At 34.9% G+C, this 15,008-nt stretch overlaps 1 pseudogene; it reads right to left on the bottom strand.

Annotated features, from left to right (window-relative positions):
- Positions 1 to 11,650: 11,650 nt before the first annotated feature.
- Positions 11,651 to 13,432, bottom strand: LOC135322605 (tigger transposable element-derived protein 1-like; annotated as a pseudogene).
- Between the last annotated feature and the right edge of the window lie 1,576 nt (positions 13,433 to 15,008).

Here is a 15,008-nt window from a genome sequence, read left to right as displayed (position 1 = left end):
ACCACAAAAGGGAGTGCAAAATAGCCTACTCAGTTAGAAACAAAAATGATTAATGACCTACAGGACAATACATAACCCTTGGGGTGATTTTTCTACTAGACAGAAATTATTTGCAATTCTATTGGATAAGATCTACAAGTTAGCGTGTAATTTATGAGTGTGTGAACCTTTATTTCATAGCAACATCTAGAGTGTTAAATAATTTGTTATGGAAGTTTCAGTATAAATTTGAAAGGATATACTGTCCACACTTTTGCTTTATTTCTAAGATGTAAATAATTATTTGTAATGACCCTCCACCAATTTATTATTATATAATCACCAAAGGTTATTCTTGATCGCAAAAATGATAGTTCCAAAAGGCTTTGGCTTAATTATTTGTATAGGGCCACAAGAAGTGTTAACCATAAAACCTCCTTAAGTATACAATATTGGGCACATTCAAAAGCAAGATAATTAATTTTAGGCTCAAAGTTACCTATTTTTAGCCTCTATTTTTTATCTCTTTCATCTTGAGGCTAACCAAGCAAAGAAAGTCTCCCCCTCCACTAGATTTCTCCTACAGTGCTTTTTGACTTCAGTGATTTTCTCTCTCCTGTTATCAGCAAAAAATTGTCAAACTAGTCAGATTCATCCAAGGATTCTCAATAATATGAACTCTCAGTCTTACATAAAAAGATTTCTGAGCTATCAGTTTCTGAGTCTCTAGCTTTCTCTCTCTCAAAAGACTAACAGCAGCAGTTTTCACTTTGGATTAAGACACCTTTACAACTCCTAAAAAGCAGTGTGGAGGTTTCTCCAAAAAACTAAAAATAGAACCACTATATGACCCAGCAATTTCACTGCTGAGTATTTATCTGAAACACACACACACACACACACACACACACACACACACACAACAAAGACTAATTTGAAAAGATATATGCATCTCAGTGTTCATAACAGCATAATTTACAATAGCCAAGATATGGAAGCAACCTAAGTGTCCATCAACAGGTGGATGGATAAAGTGGTATGGGATACTAGTCAGCCATAAAAAAAATGAAATTTTGCCATTTGCAGCAACATGGATGGACTTGGAGGGCATTATGCTGAATAAAATAAGTCAGACACAGAAAGATAAATACTGTATGATATCACTTGTATGTGGAATCTAAAAAATACGACAAATGAGTGAGTGAAACAAAAAAGTAGCAGACACAGATATAGAGAACAAACTAGTGGTTACCAGTGGGGAGGAGGAAGGTTCCGGGGACAAGATAGGAGTAGGGGGAAAAAAGGGTTATTGTGAAATTATATGAAATCATGTGCGAAATTTTGAAAATTGTAAAGCACTATAGAATTGAAAGAATCTTTCTTTCAATAAAAATTAATAAATAAAATGTTTCAGGAGGGTTTATATCTCAACATTTATTATATTAGGCATTTTTAAAGGATTCTTTTTAATGTTGATTGATTGAGTTTAAAATAACAAGAGTAAATCCATAACATATTAACATCAATAATATGATTTATTTTTTAAAATCTATTTTCAAAAAAAATTGTGAAAAGAATGGGATTATTTACATTTTAATATCTCCTTAATAATATAGATCTCCTTAATAAAATGTATTTCTGTACTCAATCTGTCGATTGTTAAAGTTTGTGTAGAACATCTATCCTCACCAGATATACAGCTGGAAAAAAGAGGGTGATTGAATAGCCTTTTCAGGTCATTATAGATATTTTCCTTTGATACTACACCAAAAACGTAATGTGTTATTTCTAAAGTTTATTTGCAAAGTGGAATTTGAAACTGTATCAGTAAATTTTTCATACTCCATTTCTTTAAAACCCATTGATGTATTCTGTCTTTTGAATGGATCTTCTATCTGTCCTTGCTTTTATAAGAAATTCTGTTGGTCATATGGAAAATGTTAGTTCACTGGATTAGTTCACTGGATTCATTTGGATCTTCCAAATGTAAACACATGCATCATACAATATCAAAAATTGTATTAGTTGAGATCACCAGTGATTGCATCAGAAAAAATCTTGTACTATTAGCAAGTTCTTAAGATCCTGGTGATAGACACAAGTTTTACAAAATTATAATTTTTGTTTCAAAGCTCCAACTTAATTAACGGCAACAAAAAAATGTTAGTTTTTCATTGATTTAATAGACACCTTTGTTCACTTTTAAGAAAATGCTAAATATCCAAATCTGAATATGTCTATTAGTCATTCTGTCAAGTAAAAATGGACAATAATGATGTTATAGAGCTAGTAACAGGTACAGCCAGTGAGAGTAATAGTACCACCGAGAACACACTGAGTTAATTTCTGAATATGCACATATTTACACACAAAACCTACCACCTTATAAAATTTTAGAAATCTTAAAAACACTTTCCATTAGCTGTCTGAAAAATATTGTTGTCAGATATCATGTAACCTCTAGGCAGATCTACTATACTCCCATAAAATAAGTGAGAGTTGAAAAAGCATATAGTGTCAATACTGTTATGAAAATAGTTTTGATCTCATAGACATCCATGAAAGAAGCCCTATGTGACACGGAACCACACTTTTGAGCAATGCTTAGCCCGCACCATTAAAGTATTAGGAATTTAGTTTATCTCTTGGAAATATTGGGAATATTTAATTTATAGACATTCTTATTTGTGGACCAATTAGAATAAAGTTTTCTTAATTTAAGAGATATTTTAATCTAACTGATTAATACCCTTAAATATAGAAAAATATTTCACATTCATATAAGGAGATATAAAAGCCTCTCTGTTTACAGACAGCAGACCTGCAGAAAGCTTAGAGATTAGCCTAGTCAAAGTAAACACAGAAGCATACAAAATCACAATTTCATACCTCTAAAAGCTGTTCTCCTTCCCAGTGGGCAGTAAATCTCAAAAATAGATTAAAGTTAAATAGTTTAAAAAACTTGATCCTTTGTCATCTCTTAGCCAAAGCAGAATAGATCCAATCATCCACTCGACTGAGATCACCACATGGTCATGTCAACCAGAATACAGTCTTTGCTGCTACCATCATGGGATGAATTATTAATTAGGTAAAAGTTAGCTTGACGTACACATGGGGTGCTCTCTTTGCTATATAGGTGAGACAACCTAAAATACCAAGATAAGATACAGATTCATAAGTCCCTGGGCCTTGTTATGGAAAAGATATGGCCACGATCATTAGTTAGGCAGGACACAAGCACATATTCAACTGGAAAAAAAAAATCCAAAACTATCAAAATTACAAAAACAAACACAAACCTAGAGAAATAGAGTCAACAAAAGTGAAGTTCTAGTGTTGCTCGAGAATCATTTCAGGGGCTGTGGAAAGATTTGCCTGAGTCCATAAGGTGTACTTCTCAGACAAGGCAATTTAATTGTCTCTGGCAGGTGAGTCCTTTGAACTTTCGGTGGATTCTCCTAAACTGTCAAAATATAAATTTTAAACACTTTAAAATGCGATTAAATATATGTCAAGACTTAGTCAGCTTACTCATTAATAAGCATGTTCAAAGGATATTTTGGGGAACAGAGTATTTATAGTCCACTTGGGAAGACAGTCTGAAATTTGTGTACTAAATTAGAGACAAAACTGGTCATCAGCCTACAAGGCAATAAAGTTCTAATCTTTAGGGTTCTATTTTCCACCAGAAAGTGATTATTTCAACTAGACAGGTCTACAAGTTAACATCTTTCTTCTGTAGTCTAAGTCCTTAATAGCAAATAGTCAAATCAAATAAGGTTAAATTCTCATAAAAAAGTAAGCACTTATTGGTGCTTTAAACAATTACTCAGTAAGATATTTAAAGATCATGCTCTTCACATTTTCTTTTTTTCTAAAATCTAGATAATTCATCATGCTTTATACTTTGAATGGATTTGTAATAAATAGTATATTATACATTTTTGTCTCTATTATTTATGTACCCATTTAAATAATTATTGAAAAATAGAAAATATCTTTCTAATCTTTTGGGTCCAAGCTAGTGAAACTTTAAATAACAATGTATCCAATCTTTATTTCCTTCACATTTCACAGAACTGATTCAAGTACAGTTCTCATCTTGGGACTAGTTGAAACACTGAGCTCAGACCAACTAACCTTGGGATTCAATTAAAAAAAAAGGAAAGATAAAACTTAAGTCTTTTGCAAAAATAGAAGAACAATAACTTTGTAAATGTTGAGTATCAAGTGAGAGAACTTAAATGAAGAATGATAAAAAGGTGCTTACAGTTTTCTATCTTCTGTTTGAAATTGCTTATGGAAGTTCAGAAATAATCGGCACCACTGTTTAAAGGACTCATGACTCAGGATGCAGTTGTATTAAAAATTAAAGTTTAGTAGAGCTATAGAAAGTAACACACAACCACACTTGCTTGATTGAGTGGTAAATGATTTATTATGAATGATGAGCATTCTATCTTGTCTTTTATGATTGGTATAGTCCAGGCAATGAAAATTAACATAGGAAGAAAATGAAGTCAGTATGCTGAAGTGATTCCATTCCAGTACTATAAATACAATTAGTGTTGGTTTAATATGTTTTGAAGCTAAGACAAAAGCCACCTTGGACAGTTCCATGTATCATCTTAACGTGGACTATTTTGTTATACAGCGTCGGTGCCCTACCACTAATAACCAGCAGGGCACTTGATAAGTAGTTCCCAGAGTAAAATCTGGAGGGTAATCTGTGCACTTAAAGTCTTCAGATTCCTCAAATTTGGCCCTTTCCTCAAGTTCCTTATTTCATCTTATTCTGTATCTACGGCAGATAACTGTAAAATTGTATTCTAGAGTCAGAACACCAGGGGAGAGCCACCCTTCCTTTCACAGTGTTACCTCTAAGTTGCTTTCAATTCAACGTAAATAAAAAACATAGTATGTACCAAGTGTTATAGCTTACTTGAGAGAAAACTAAAGGAAATCAGTCTAGATGTTGAGGAGAGGTAAGCTTTAAAATGTTTAAAAAGAAAGTTTTTTTAGAAGGGAGTCCTCATATACTCAGCTCACATCCAAACTAGCATCCCTGACTTAAAGTATTTCCTCTTCATGTTTATGAGAAATAGGACCTGAATGAAAAACTCAACAATCCCTTAAAAAAAAAAAAAGACACCTCTCTCTTTTCAGGGTCTGGTTTGGCTCTATAATGTCTATCAACCTCTCCTTATCCTTCATTTCATCACCTCCATCAGCAGGATAAATTAGAACACAATTACATTATCATGGCCAAGAACAGCCAAGGCGTTCTTCAGGAAGAACAAATTGAGACAGTATGAGATAGTGACTGCTAGTGACTTCTGTTTCATAAGGTTGTAATTATCAAGAGAGTGTGATAATTTAACAAGAATCCACAAAAGGAACACAGAAAAGACCATATATATATATATATACATATATACATATATATGTATACATATACAAAAAATCAATGTCAGATGTGCTGCTGATGTCACTGTGAAAGGTAAGTTAATACAGACTTTTGAGAAAAACATAAAGAATGTCCCCTGAACTTGGATTCGGCATAGCGATCTCATGCAGAATTTTTAAAAGTACTTAATCAAAAGCAAATAAAAACAAATCACACTGTGTGAAGATTAAGAACATCTTTCCTTTGAAAGGTGAGTTGTAAGAGTGAAAAGGCAACACACAGAGTGGGATGAGATATTTGAGGCACACACACTTGACAAGAGCGAGTTCTCAAAAGATAGCCCAAGAAACTTTCACAAGTTGACTAAAAATCAGTAGAAAAAAAGCAAACGTGAAGAGGTACTTTATTTACAAGGATGCATAAAGGGCCAAAAAGCATATGAAAAGGGTTTCACTTTACTTGTTATCAGGGAAATGCAAATTTAAACTACACTAAAATGCTACTAAACACCCAGGGGAAGTTCTAAAATGTAAAAGGTATCATAGCAAAAGGTATCAGGGAATTGGAGTAATAAACCCTCTCATTATACAGTGCTGGTGGCTATATAAATTGTTAACAAGCTCTTTAGAAAATTACTTGGTAGTACAAATCTACACTGAACATAATCTATTACCCAGCAATTCCACTTCTGGGTATGTTACTAACAGAGCTGTGCCCACCAAAAGACATATATCACGATGTTCAGAGGAGCACTTTTCATAAGAGACCCCCAGAATTGAAAGAACACAAATCCCCATCAAGAGTTGAATGAATAAAGTACAACCTGGTGAAACAATGGAATGCTCTACAGGAATGAGAATGAATGATTTACCACTGCCTGCAGCAACATAGATGAATCTCAGATGTATTATTTTGCGCCAAAGAAGCCAAATACCAACAGTATACAATTCTATGCATGTACAGTTTAAAAATAGGCAAAATTAATCTATGGTATTAGAAATCAGAATAGCGATTATCCTAGGGAAGAAATGAATAGCTGATTGCACGTTACATTTTTCGGGGATGCTGGTAATGTTCTGTTCCTAGAGCCCGGCGCTGGTTACAGGTGTAGTCAGTTTATAAATTGATCCCTCCACTCAGGATTTGGGTACTTTTCTGTATGGTGTTATACTTCAACAAAAATGTCAAAAAAGGGGAAAATAATCTTCAACGTTTTTCTAAAATCTTCCACCAACACATTTTACATTTTCCCAAAATTGCAATGTTCAGTCTAGGAATAACACCATTTTCAATATGGTGTGTCGAAGGGACAAAGTAATTTTAGGAAAAGACTTGATTCAGATTAAGCTGAACCCTCCAAGTTCTGCCCATTTTTCCTATCTGAGGGGAAACTATATCAGCTTACTCTTCTTAAAACTTCAAGTGCTCCTCCAGTGATCACCAAACACACACACACACACACACACACACACACACACACACACACACACTCACATACATCTTTCAAGGAAATAAAATTATTCTCAGACTCAATGAGGTCTAAATCCGTATTAATAAAGAATGATCGCTTTCCTAAAGCAATAATCTGTAGAGATATTACATGCCAGAAATGAAGAAACCCTTTTATATTATTATGCAAAGTAATTTCAACCTTATTTATAGCTGTATCTGGTTTTCCCAAACCATATCCAGAGACAGAATTGTTCATAATAAAGTGTCCTGTTATTGTGATTTCTTCCCCCCAAACACTATTTATTTTTCATCGTTCAGATTATACAAGAAACCTGCTAAAGAAAGTAAAGAGTTTTCAGTGTTTCACTAACTCAGGATGGAAGTGACACTCACTGCCCCAGTTCACTGCTGACACTGACAACTAACTTCACCATTGCCCCCTCGCCTGATTTAAGAGGCGTTGAAGTTGAAGGCCACGGAGTATCTACCTTCTCCCAGCCAGGAGAAACCTACAGATACTGTTGAATATTTTTGGCATATAAGAATTAAATGTGTCTTAAAAAGAACATTGCAAACTAGTGGAAAATTATTATTTTAAAATACAGTTTTAGAAAAGTGATCGGAAAAAATTAAGGTTGGGGCTTTATTTTATATCATAGAACTACTAAACTGTATGTCACCCAATAAACTGAGTACTTATGTGTAAAAATTAGCAATCTCAAAACACCAAAACAATGTAAACAAAATGTAAAAGGATGGCACGCTTTGGGAAAGTAATCAGAGATGAACAGGGGGCTATATTTAAGTTCATATTTTATAAATATCTTAAGCCCAAGAATGGTCACAGATGACATTAAAAGATCAAAAAATTAACGTAAAGTTTTTAATAAATACAATCGAAGTTAATTTCCTTAATATGTAAAAATATCATAAACCTAAAATTAGTAACATATACAGAAGAAAAAATAGAAAGATATCTGAAAGACTGGATATAATTTTTTAAGGAAATATTTTACTTTAATATTGACATAAATATTTAACTTAAAATAACTAAATTCTACTTGCTGCCAAAATTTCTTTTGGCACTCCTACTTTGCAAAAGAGGGTGTAGTGTGACCAGAAATGATCACTGCTGATGAAAGACAAAATTGTGCTGCAGGTCTGGAAATGATCTGGAGACTCTGTATAGAGAGGACAAATGTATTTTCTATCCTTTGTGCCAGAACTAAATTCCTCAAAACTTCATTCACAGGTGTGGTGATTTAGGTAAGGGAATATGTGCTTTAGAATTATTTATAGAGGAAAAAAAAGAACTAGTCTACAAATTAATAGGAGAGATTATTCAATAATTTATGTTGCCCCTATGTTATAGAATGTTATCCATCAAATATATTGTACTTCTGAAGAATATTTAATATAGCCCAATCCTCAAGCAAGTACTGAATTAAAAAAATACAATAATGTACTTGCAGAATGACAGTTTAATGCTAATTTCATAAACATGTATCTATTTCTATTTATTTTCTATCCATCTACCTATTTATTACTCATCTGACTAGGGAAAAGTTTTCAGTATAACAAAATACTAATCTTTGGATGTTGGAATTATCAATAATTTAATCTTTTTTATACTAAATTGTCCAACATTTCTCAGGGAGTAAGTGTCCATTTTAAAATCAGAATCAAATGTTAAATTATTCTAACAAAAATAAATGGCCTCAAACCACTTAAGTCTTCTCACCTTCACTTTGGTCATCTTAATTGTAGTTATCTTTTTATATGTTTGTACAAGGCAGCCAGGAATTAAAGCACAGTATAGCACATCATGTATAAAAGGATATTATCTTGTTATTCAGTCAGTTTACCCTCTAGATTATATTGGACTATTCCTCATTTTATTCCACAAATAATTATTTAAACTTCTAAAATTTCATCAAAAGTCTTTACTATTCCCATCTCTCTGTAACTGATAAATCAGTTTCTCAAAGGATAGAGTTTTTCTGCAGATTTCTGTTGCCAAGATCTTCGAGATATTCTAAATCTTCAATTTGGAATTAAATTACATTTAACCACACGAATCTGCATCTTCTCAAAAGGAGCTGAAAGAATGAATCAAAGGTGAACGAATTAAATAGTTCTTAGTAACTGAATATAACCTGTCAACATTATTGCAGACAATGAAACTTTGTAACATATTTCCAATCTAGAAATTTGTTTTAAATGGCATCTGATACCCTGTCCTTTCCTTCCTCCAAGTCAAAAATGAAGTCTGCTTTACTGGTTAGTAATCTGAAATAAATACCGTATTTTTCCCTAAGTCAACAGCCTGTGTGTGCATTACCTTCATGAATGTCAACATTCAGACTCATCCACTTCAGATCATAAAGGAATACAGATTCTAGATCAGTATTTCAAGGTCCCTTTGTTTATGTTGAAAACCGTTTACTGAAGCCTCGTCAATCAAAACAGGAAGAAATTGGACATACACAAGGATCGAGTATTTCTGCCAACGTTTCCTTGTTGCAAACAGCACTCGAAAAAGAAACAGACAAAAATATCTCCTGAATCTGCTGAGATTTCCAGATCAAGGGTCACCTGGAAACTATTGTCTCACACAGATGATAGCCAAAACGTGCGTACTTATTCGAGAACATTTCAAACCAGATTTCTTACTGCACGTGAACTCAGAGGAGCCTTTGCGGATTCTGCGGTGGTACTGAGCTGACTCACATCTCTGAGTTCTTAGATTCCTCCTACACGCCCATGAGCCTGTGTCCACAATGTCCTCTCTGTCAAGAATGACTTCCTCTTCCTTTCTGCTGAGTGACTGTCTCCTTTTCTAAAACCAGGGGGAGAAAAAAAAAAGGATAACATATTTCCAAGAACTTATGGTCTCACTGAAGGGACAACCTGTCTACACTGAAAATTAGAAATAACTACGAATAAACAAATAGTATACTGATTCGTATCGGATGAAACTATATACAATTGCTTAAGCTGAGTTTGGTAATATTAAGAAAGTTACTCTGCAAATGAAAATTAACATTTGAATATTTAGTTTTGGCATAAGCTAAAGTTACCATTTTGTTTTTAGATGCAAAAATGGAAATAAAGTTATCACCAAATTCAGATTCCAAACTAATTAACCACTGTCTTTTTTGCATGTCTCCATTTGAAATGGTAGGCACACAACAGGAAAAAAATAGCACTGAGTGAATGGAAACATGTAATAAGATAAAGGGGAAAAATGAAAGGCTATGAGAAATGCACTAAGAGATAAGATTAATCATGGCTTAATGGGCCTCTGAGAGACCGTTTTAAAATGCAGGCTTTCACTTGACACAGTGGCCCTTTTTCTCTCTGAGGAGTGGCCTTTAAAAAACCATTGAAGTTTAAGACATCATCTGAAGGTGAGAGGGGCCTTTTATTCCATATTACTTATTTTGCCGTCACGTCTTACCACCCTCACACATGGATCAGCAGGAGCAGGGCGATGCTCTGTAAGGTTTGCAGCAACTGTGTGTCCTTTGTGGGCAGATACAGGGGGATTATTGAAGGGCAATTGCTAAATTCACATGGCGTTGTATATGATGAAAACCACAACAGAAAAATGCTGATTAATTTTGCGAAGATTCCTTTTTGTGGCCACCTTTAAAACAAAGATGTATTCATAGATAACGCATGAAAACAATGTGCATTATTTAAAACTGAGCTGTGTAAGTGCACTGGGCTTGTATTTACCACCTAAGACAGAAACACAGATAAAAAATCATTGGGCTCATTAAATATGCAAAAAATGTTGACCTGCTCTGGATAAGTGCATTTCCTTACTTAAAAGAATCTCATTTGGTGGTAAACTGGGAGGTTGGAATGCAATGATTGAAAGTTCATGTAATCAGGGTGAGGGTATAGCTCAGTGGTAGAGTGTGTGCTTAACATGCACAAAGTGCAAGGTTCAATGCCCAGCACCTCCAGTAAAACAAACAAACAAAAAAACAAATAAATTTTAAATACTTAAAATTCCTTTTAAAAAGTTCATATAATCCATATGGAAAATTATGAAGATTATGGGGACAAGGGACATTTCTTATTTAACTCACTTCAAGCAACTAGCAAAGAATCGGGAAAAATGTGGCACTAAATAATTGTCATATTTCAATCATTTATTTGTTTAACAAATATTGCCTTTCTACTGTGACAGATTTTTTAAATTCGGAGGAGGGAGGGATTATAAAGATAAGGAAGCCATATTCTAGTGATAAGGATAGTGTTTGTGGAATAAATGAATATACCTACCTGGGTAAATTCAAGTACAGTAGGGGAGAAAATTTGATTAGTGTAAAAATTTGGAAAGAATCATTTTTTATTGTATGCATATCATCTATACTTTAGATTTATAGAACATTTATTTTATTGAAGCTTTCGATTGTTTTTACCTCACAGCCACACTCCTAGAGGTATTCACATGGCCATTTAATAGATGAGTGAGATTCAAAATAGTGAAGTGTATTGATTGCCTAAATTCCCCAACTTTTCAGGGCCACATAGAATCTTGAGCCCAGGTTCAAGTGACTTCTTTTGTCCTCCTTTATGGAAGAACGTGAATCTTCTCTGCTACAGGCACACCTGGGAGACACTGTGAGTTCAGTTTCAGGTCACATCCATGAAGTAAATACTGTAATAAAGTAAATCACGTGACTTTTTTTGGCTTTCAGTGCATAAAAAGTTTGTTTACAGTACATTGCAGTCTCCTGAATGTGCAATAGCATTATGCCTAAAAAGTGTACGTACCTTCATTTAAAAAATACTTTATTGCCAAAAATGCAAATCATCATCTGAGCCTTCAGCGAGTCATAAGCTTTTGGCTGATGGAGGTTCCTGCCTCAGTGTTGATGGCTGTTGACTGATCTGGGTGGTAGTTACTGAATGCTGGGGTGGCTGTGGCAATTCCTTAAAATAGGACAACAGTGAAGTTTGCCACATCGATTGATGACTCCTTTCATAAAAGGTTTCTCTACAGCATCCATGCTGTTTGATAGCATTTACCCACAGTAGAATTTCTTTCAAAATTGGAGTCAATCCTCTCAAAACATGCTGCTGCTCTATCAAATAGGTTTATGTTATATTCTAAATCCTTTCTGGTCATTTGAACACTCTTCATAGCAGGAGTAGACTCCATCTCAAGAAAACACTTTCTTTGCTTATTCATAAGAAGTAACTCCTCATCTGTTCAAGTTCTATCATGAGATTGCAGCAATTCAGCCACATCTTCAGGCTCCACTTCTAATTCTAATTCTTTCCACCACATCTGCCGTGACTTCCTCCAGTGAAGTCTTGAACCCCTCAAAGTCATCCATGAAGATTTGAATCAGCTTCTTCCAAATTCCTGTTAATGTTGGTATTTTAACCTCTTCCCATGAATCATGAATGTCCTTAATGGCATTTAGAATGGTGCATCTTTTCCATATGGCTTTCAATTTACTTTGCTGAGATCCATCAGAAGAATCACCATCTAGGACTACAGACTTATAAAATGTATTTCTTAAATAATGAGACTGGAAAGTCAGAATTACTCCTTGGTCCACGGGCTGCAAAATGGACGTTGTGGTAGCAGGCATGAAAACAACATCAATCTCACTGCACATCTCCATCAGAGCTCTTGACTGATCAGGAACAAAGGCAACGAGCAGTCATACTTTGAAAGGGATCTTTTTTTTTTTTTTTTTTTTCCTGAGCAGTAGGTCCCAATGGTGAGCTTAAAATATTCAGTTAATGATACTGTAAACAGATGTACTGTCATCCAGATTTTGTTTTTCCATTGATAGAGCACAGACACAATAGATTAGCATCACTCATGAGGGCCCTAGGAGTTTTGGAATGGCAAATGAGCGTCAGTTTCAACTTAGAGTCACCAGCAGCATTAGGCCCTAAGAAGAGTCAGCCTGTTTGTCTTTGGAAAATTTGAAGTCAGGCGTTGACTTCTTCTCTCTAGCTATGAAAGTCCTAGGTGACATCTTCTTCCAATATGAAGTTTTTCCATCTGCATTGAAAATCTATTGTTTAGGATAGCCACCTGTTTTAACTACCTGAGCCAGATCTTCTGGATAACTTGCTGCAGTTCGACATGAATACTTACAGCTTCAACTTCCCCTTTTATGTTGTGGAGGTGGCTTCTTTCCTTACAACTCATAAACCAACCTGCGTTAGTTTCAAACTTTTCTCCTGCAGTTCCCTCACCTCTCTCAGCCTCCACAGAATTGAAATGAGCTTGGGCCTTGCCTTGGGTTAGGCTTTGTCTTTAGGGGATGTTGTGGCTGGTTTGACCTTCTATCCACTTTTACTTTCTCTATGTCAGCAATAAGGCTGTTTTGGTTTCTTATCACTGATGTGTTCATGGGAGGAGCACTTTTAATTTCCTTCAGGAATTTCCTTTGCATTCACAACTTGGCTGATTGCTTGGTGCAGGAGGCCTAGCTTTTGGCCTATGTCAGCTTTCAGCATTTATTCCTCACTAAGTTTAATTATTTCCAGCTTTTGATTTAAAGTGAGAGACTTGTGACTCTTCCTTTCACTTGAACACTTAATGGACATCATAGGGTTATTAATTGACCCCTAATTTCAATACTGTTGTGTCTCAGGGAATAGTGAGACCCAAGGAAAAAGAGAGAGAGATGGGGGAACAGCCAGTCAGTGGAGGAGTCAGAACACACACAACATTTATCCATTAAGTTTACCACCTTGTATGGCACAGTTTGAGGTGCCCCCGAAACAAATTACAATATAACATCAATGACCAGTGATCACAGTTCACCACAACAAATAAAATAATAGTGAAAAAGTTTGAAATATTGCTAGAAACACCAAAATGTTACACAGGGACATGAAATGAGCAAATGTTATGAGAAAAATGACGCTGATAGTCATGCTTGATGCAGGGTTGCCACAAATCTTCAATTTGTGAAAAATGCAGTATCTGTAAAGCGCAGTAATGCAAAGCACAATAAGGCAAAGTATGCTCCTATTAACATGGCACCTGTCGGGGTTGTAGTCTCATTAATTCCCTTCCTGCAAAACTGATCCGGTGAGAAGAATATTGCACTTGGGTTTGGGAGACCTCAGGCTCTATCTGGTATTCTACCAATGAGCTGTGCGACTGTGGCCACCATGCTAATGTTCAGTTTCCTCCTTTCTGAGGAAGCTTCTATAAGCTTCTACCCTCCTTCAATCAATCATTAGTCTTCTAGCACAGACAGAAGGAGAAGTAGACTTCAGTTTCTAATTGAGTTGTCTATCAATGTTCCTTGGAATATTTTGCTTATTATCTACAGTTCCCAAAGTCTTGAAGAGTTCCCTAGGATCAGGGCCTTGTCTGGAACTCCTGATCTCACTCTTTTACTCAGTAGGATACAGAATTCTTCTGACTAGTGCCATTGGAGAGGTTACTATAGGACAAGTCACTCTTTATTTATTGTCTTACATCTTTATTTTCCATGACACTATTATATAAAACATACAGGTGTATAAGACTTAATTAAAGGCTGGAGAGAATGAAATGTAATTACAGTGTAGGAGGGGGAAACTTAGAGATGTGTGCCACATAATAATTTTCTTAGAGAACAAGGGTAGTTATTCAAGAGGTTAAGCTTTAAGGAGGCGGGTGGGGGAGAAGGTCACCTCATAGAGAAAGACTATTTTTATTCTAATTTCTTTCATTCAGATTTTTTTTTTCTCTTTTCAAAAATTGATCTAACCTTTGCTATTTTGCTAACCTCCTCTACTCACAAAAATTTGTCTCATTCCAAGCTCCATATTCCTATTTTTTTTTAATCAGATGAGATTAACACACTATGGGTATATGGGGAAAACTTCAGAAGGACAATCAAGGTTTTCCACTTGAGAGAAAAGTATATTAATTATATTCTACAAACACAGGAAATATCTGTTCTACCCTGACTGGATGACAAGAAATGATACAAACTGTCTCTGCATACAACAATTTCAGATTTTAGAATTCTTTGATGTCACCCCTTTACACAATATTATTTGCAATCTTAATATCCCACAGTCATCGCCAACTTGTTCTTTCCATGGAAATTTGCTTTTTTTCAGTTGGTCATAGAGTTCACAGTGCTAATTTTGCAACTTGCAAACTACAAGATGCAAGTCC

This window comes from Camelus dromedarius, chromosome 12, assembly GCF_036321535.1.
Source record: "Camelus dromedarius isolate mCamDro1 chromosome 12, mCamDro1.pat, whole genome shotgun sequence".
Classification (NCBI taxonomy): Eukaryota; Metazoa; Chordata; class Mammalia; order Artiodactyla; family Camelidae; genus Camelus; species Camelus dromedarius.
This window is presented reverse-complemented; position numbering and strand designations above follow the sequence as displayed.